The sequence below is a fragment of the Heteronotia binoei genome, chromosome 3 (genome assembly GCF_032191835.1).
Source record: "Heteronotia binoei isolate CCM8104 ecotype False Entrance Well chromosome 3, APGP_CSIRO_Hbin_v1, whole genome shotgun sequence".
NCBI classification, from domain to species: domain Eukaryota; kingdom Metazoa; phylum Chordata; class Lepidosauria; order Squamata; family Gekkonidae; genus Heteronotia; species Heteronotia binoei.
In genome coordinates, this window is record NC_083225.1 from 181870456 (window position 1) to 181876455 (window position 6000).

Below are 6000 nucleotides of genomic sequence, written 5' to 3' on the forward strand. Positions count from 1 at the left end.
ACTTTATCTCTAGTTTGATGTCGTGGTGAAGTGTTCAGACTCTTATCTGGGAGAACCCGGTTTGATTCTCCATTCCTCCACTTGCAGCTGCTGGGATGGCCTTGGGTCAGTCATAGCTCTCGCAGGAGTTGTCCTTGAAAGGGCAGCTTCTGGGAGAGCTCCCACCCACCTCACAGGCAGTGTTCCCTCTAAGCTGAGTTAGTGTGAACTAGCTCACAGATTTTTAGGCTCCAGCTTACTCATTTTTGTTTTAGCTCAGGAAAAATGACCCCAAAGCACAATAATGTATGCAGTAGCTCACAACTTTAATGCCAATAGCTCACAAAGTGGAATTTTTGCTCACAAGACTCTGCAGCTTAGAGGGAACACTGCTCACAGAGTGTCTGTTGTGGGGGAGGAAGGTAAAGGAGATTGTGAACCACTCTGAGATTCGGAGTGGAAGGCAGGATATAAATCCAATGTCTTATTACTATTACTACTACATTGTAATATATTATGAAATAATTATACAACTCACGGCCTGGTTGCTAACAGACTACAGACCGGGACTGGTCCACAGCCCGAGGGTTGGGGAACCCTGATGTAGAGGACTGGGGAAGGCAATGGCAAATCACTCCATTAAAAAGTCTGCTGTGAAAACGTCATGATGCGACATCACCCCAGAGTCGGAAACAACTGGTGCTTGCACAGGGGACTACCTTTACCTTTTCAAGTCCCTTTGAACTGTGTGGTGCTGACTTTCCCAGTAAATGGTTTTGGGATTGAGTGTAGGGTTGCCAACCCCCAGGTGGGGGCAGGGGACCCTCCGGTTTGGAGGCCCTCCTCCCGCTTCAGGGTCATCAGAAAGCGGGGGGAGGGAAGGGAAATGTCTGCTGGGAACCCCATTATTCCCTATGGAGATTTATTCCCATAGAGAATAATGGAGAATTGATCTGCGAGTATCTGGGGCTCTGGGAGAGCTGTTTTTTTTAGGTAGAGGCACCAGATTTTCAGTATAGCATCTAGTGCCTCTCCCCAAAGTACCCTCCAAGTTTCAAAAAGATTGGACCAGGGGTCCAATTCTGTGAGCCCCCCAAAATGGTGCCCGTATCCTTCATGATTTCCTATGGAAGGAAGGCATTTCAAAGGTGCGCGGTCCCTTTCAATGTGATGGCCAGAACTCCCTTTGGAGTTCAATTGTGCTTGTCTCAACCTTGCTTCTGGCTCCGCTCCCAAAGTCCCCAGATATTTATTGAATTGGACTTGGCAACCCTAATTGAGTGTCAGTAACTGACAATTCTATACACACTTATTAGGGAACAAAGCTTGAGTCCTGTGGCACCTTTAAGACGAGCAAAGTTTTAATTGGTATTCTGCATACACGAAAAGTGATACCCGGAGGTAAACTTTGGCTTCGGTCACAGACATGGAATAATACACTTTCAATGCACTTTCCAACTGGATTTCGAAGAAGTCTGCAGATTTATACCCCATCCTTCTCTCCGAATCAGAGACTCGGAGCGGTTTACAATCTCCTATATCTTCTCCCCCCACTGTGAGGTGGGTGGGGCTGAGAGGCCTCTCCCCGAAGCTGCCCTTTCAAGGACAGCTCCTGCGATAGCTACGGCTGACCCAAGGCCATTCCAGCAGGCGCAAGTGGAGGAGTGGGGAATCAAACCCGGTTCTCCCAGATAAGAGTCCGCACACTTAACCACTACACCAAACTGGCTCTCCAGTTCAGACAGTGCAATCCAGTCGGAAAGTGCACTGAAAGTTGATTGAAAATGCATTATTTAGTGCATGTGATTGTAGCCTTTGTTGGTTTTCAAGGTGCCACTGAACTTAACCTTCGTTCCGTTGCTTCAGACCAACAGGGCTACCCCTCTGAATCACGCTTACTAGGGAGTAAATCACATTGACCTTAGTGGGATTTACTTCAGAGTGTAATCCCTAAAGGCTTGGCCTGTAGCAACAAACTGAAAGAGGAACGTTGTAGATTCAGGGGTGTCGAACTCAATTATTATGAGGGCCAGTTCTAACATAAAAGACCTTGCCGGGCCATGTGTGTACCTGTTTAATCTTAGGTAGCAACGGAATAAACTTTTTAAAGGACACGGACAAAACATGACTAAAGATTTTTTTAAAAAAAACTTAAAATATGCTTAAAACATTAGCACTCATTGGTCTTAAAGGTGCTTTCTTTGTCTCTCTCCCATGGGATCCAGGGAACTGGGCAAAGGAATCTCTGGATCTTTCCCTCCCTCCCCAGGGGACCAGGAGGGGGAGGAGACTCAACAGATGGAGAAAATCGAGATTTTGCTCTGTGCGATTGAGCAAGCCTTGCAAAGCAAGTTGAGATGCGGAAGGAAGCAAGAGAGAGGGAGAAGGAAGCAGATGACAGCCAGTTGCTCGGGAGCCTGATAGAAGCATTCAGCGGGCCTAATTCGGCCGCTGGGCTGCATGTTTGACACCCCTGCTCTAGATATTTGTTCCACTAGATTTTGGTGGGTCAAAAACTTGCTTCAGAATCAAAGGCTGCTAACTTTAGGATGAGAAATTCCTGGAGATTTGGGGGTAGGGTCTGGGGAGAGACCTCAGCAGTGTCATTTTTCTCCCGGGGAATTCACCTCTATAGCCTTAATGAGTTATAATCCAGGGGTAGCTCTAGGTGAGGGGTAGCCAAACTGTGGCTCAGGAGTCACAAGTAGCGCTTTCACACGTATTGTGTGGTTCTCAAAGCTCCCACTGCCCTGTTGGCCAGCTTGGTGAAGGCATTTCTCTATTTAAATCACTTCTCCGAGACAAGCTAGCCGGTGGCTTGGTTTCAGCATGCCCTGAAGATTGCCTTCTCTCACATCAACCTACCCATTTGCTCCTGCCATCTTTGGCTAGACAGGTAGCAACTCAAGACAGGGCCTTCTCAGTTATGGTAACCTCAGGGGAAGGCCTTGGACTCTGGGCCCTGTTGTTGGCCACTGTGTGAGATCTTGAGATGCTGGACTAGATTGACCACTGCTCTGATCCAGCAGGGCTCTTCTGATGTTCTTGGGAAACCCTTGGCTTCTGTGTCCTACTGTTGGCCATCCAGAAGAACTGGCTGGCCACTGTGTGAGACAGCATGCTGGACTAGATGGACCACTGGTCTAATCCACCAGGGCTCTTCTGGTGTTCTTCTCAGGGGAAGGCCTCAGCCTCTGTGCCCTTCTGTTGGCTGTCCAGAGGAACTGGCTGGCCACTGTGTGAGACAGGATGCTGGACTAGATGGACACTGGTTTGATCCAGCAGGGCTCTTTTAGGGTCCTTATCAGGTGAAGGCCTCAGCCTCTGTGCCCTGTTGTTGGCCATACAGAGTAGAATTGCCACTTCTGGATTGGAAAATACTTGGAGACTTTGGGGGTGGATATGGGAGTAAGTGGGGAGGGGCCTAAGCATGGTCCAATGCCATCGAGTCCACCCTCCATAGCAACCATTTTCTCCAGAGGAGATGATCTCTTCCAGCTGGAGTTCTATTGTAAAAGCAGGAGATCTCCAGACTTCACCTGGAGGCTGGCAACCCTAATGAACTGGTGGGCAAACTGTGTGAGACAGGATGCTGGACTAGATGGACCACTGGTCTGACCCAGCAGGGCTGTTCTTATGTTCCTATGAAGGCCTCAACCTCTCTGCCCTGTTGTTGGCTCTTCAGAGGAACAGACAGGCCACTGTGTGAGACAGGATGCTGGACTAGATGGACCACTGGTCTGATCCAGCAGGGCCCTTCTTATGTTCTTAAGTGCTGCTTATTGTCTTGATTTTTTTTTTAAGTTCCGATGTTCTCACAGCCTTGGGACCCTATTTGGGCGAAATGGCAGCATAAACACATAGAAAGAAAGAAAGAAAGAAAGAAAGAAAGAAAGAAAGAAAGAAAGAAAGAAAGAAAGAAAGAAAGAAAGAAAGAAAGAAAGAAAGAAAGAAAGAAAGAAAGAAAGAAAGAAAAAGAAAGAAAGAAAGAAAGAAAGAAAGAAAGAAAGAAAGAAAGAAAGAAAAGAAAGAAAGAAAGAAAGAAAGAAAGAAAGAAAGAAAGAAAGACTACAGGTTTGTGGTTGGGAGGACATTTCAAGATCCGAATATGACACTCCTATTTGGATTTTTTTAAGTCTTTTTTTTTTAAGGGGCAGTCTGAAGTTTCCAGGAAAGATACCCTCAAGCTGCAAAGGAAGAGGAATATATGCCTTAAATAGGAATTATTTTTCATGTATTGAATGAGTAATTTTAGAATCATAGCTGATGCTTCTTTTTTTTTGCTCCAAGCATGTTATACGCCCCCGCAGATTCATAATGGGATATAAATGCTACTGGTTCAGAAGCCCATGATTTTAACCACAGTGCTTTTATTGTCGTGAAGATCTCTTGCAAAATCTTTTAAACAGAAGTGGAATGATGGAGGTGCCCTATCTGCTCAGACCAAAGCAGCTGCCTTATACCAAACAGACCTTATATAACATCCGGTTTGGTTCTTTCTACTGAGGGTGACCTAATTCCGACTCCTCGCTCAACAGTCTGGGAACTCCACAACCTTTCCAGATACAGATTTTGGGCTATGACCTGGAGAGCCCAGACAAGCCCAATCTCATCAAGTTATGGGCTCTCCTTCCATGGAGGTTTTTAAACAGAGGCTAGATGAGCCCCGTGGCGCATAGTGTTAAAGCTGCAGTACTGCAGTTCTAAGCTCTGCTCACGACCTGAGTTCAATCCCGACAGAAACTGGTTTCAGGTAGCCAGCTCCAGGCTGACTCAGCCTTCCATCCTTCCAAGGTCGGTAAAATGAGCACCCAGCTTGCTGGGGGGAAAGTGTAGATGACTGCGGAAGGCAATGGCAAACCACCCCGTAAAAAGTCTGCCGTGGAAACATTGTGAAAGCAACGTCACCCCAGAGTCGGAAATGACCGGTGCTTGCACAGGAGACTCCCGTTACCTTTTTAGATGGCCATCTGACTGCAATGCTGATCCTGTGAACTTAGGGGGAGGTGTTTGTGAAGTTCCTGCATTGTGTAGGGGGTTGGACTAGAACAGGGGTGGCCAACGGTAGCTCTCCAGATGTTTTTTTGCCTACAACTCCCATCAGCCCTAGTCAGCATGGCCAATGGCTGGGGCTAAAGGGAGTTGTAGGCAAAAAAACATCTGGAGAGCTACCGTTGGCCACCCCTGGACTAGAAGGTCCTGGGGGTCCCTTCTAACTCTATGATTCTATGAATCCGGTGGTACCTTTAAAATCAACCTAAAGGTGCCACTGGACTTGAGTTTTGTTTTGCTGCTGCTTCGACATGGCTCCCCAGTGGGAATTTTCGATGTCTCTCAGTTCCCCAGTTTGAACTGCCAAACGGTTCCCTTCAGCACCCGTAGGAACAGATGAGGTGTTTATGGTAGGCAGCAGGTACCAGCAGTACAAAGTAAGTAAGCACGAGCAATGGAAGACCCTAAAGAGCAGGGCATATTTTGTAGCAGGAACTCCTTTGCATATTAAACCACACACCCCTGATGTAGCCAATCCTCGAAGAGTTTACAGGGCTCTTAGTACAGTACCGACTGCAAGCTCCAGAAGGATTGGCTACATGAGGGGGTGTGGTCTAATATGCAAAGGAGTTCCTGCTATACAAAAAGCCCTGCTAAAGAGGCATTTATCCCTTCGATGATGGAATTCTCATCCCATTTGTCAGTGATCATCAGAAACAGCCAGTTTGGTGTGGTGGTGAAGTGTGCGGACTCTTCTCTGAGAGAACCGGGTTTGATTCCCCACTCCTCCACTTGCACCTGCCGGAATGGCCTTGGTCAGCCATAGCTATCGCAGGAGTTGTCCTTGAAAGGGCAGCTGCTGTGAGAGGCCTCTCAGCCCCACTCACCTCACAGGGTGTCTGTTGTGGGGGGAGAAGGTAAAGGAGATTGTAAGCTGCTCTGAGTCTGTGATTCAGAGAGAACGGTGGGGTATAAATCTGCAGTCTTCTTCTTTTTCGGGCTCACTACTGTCTCCATGGTTTGTGGCTG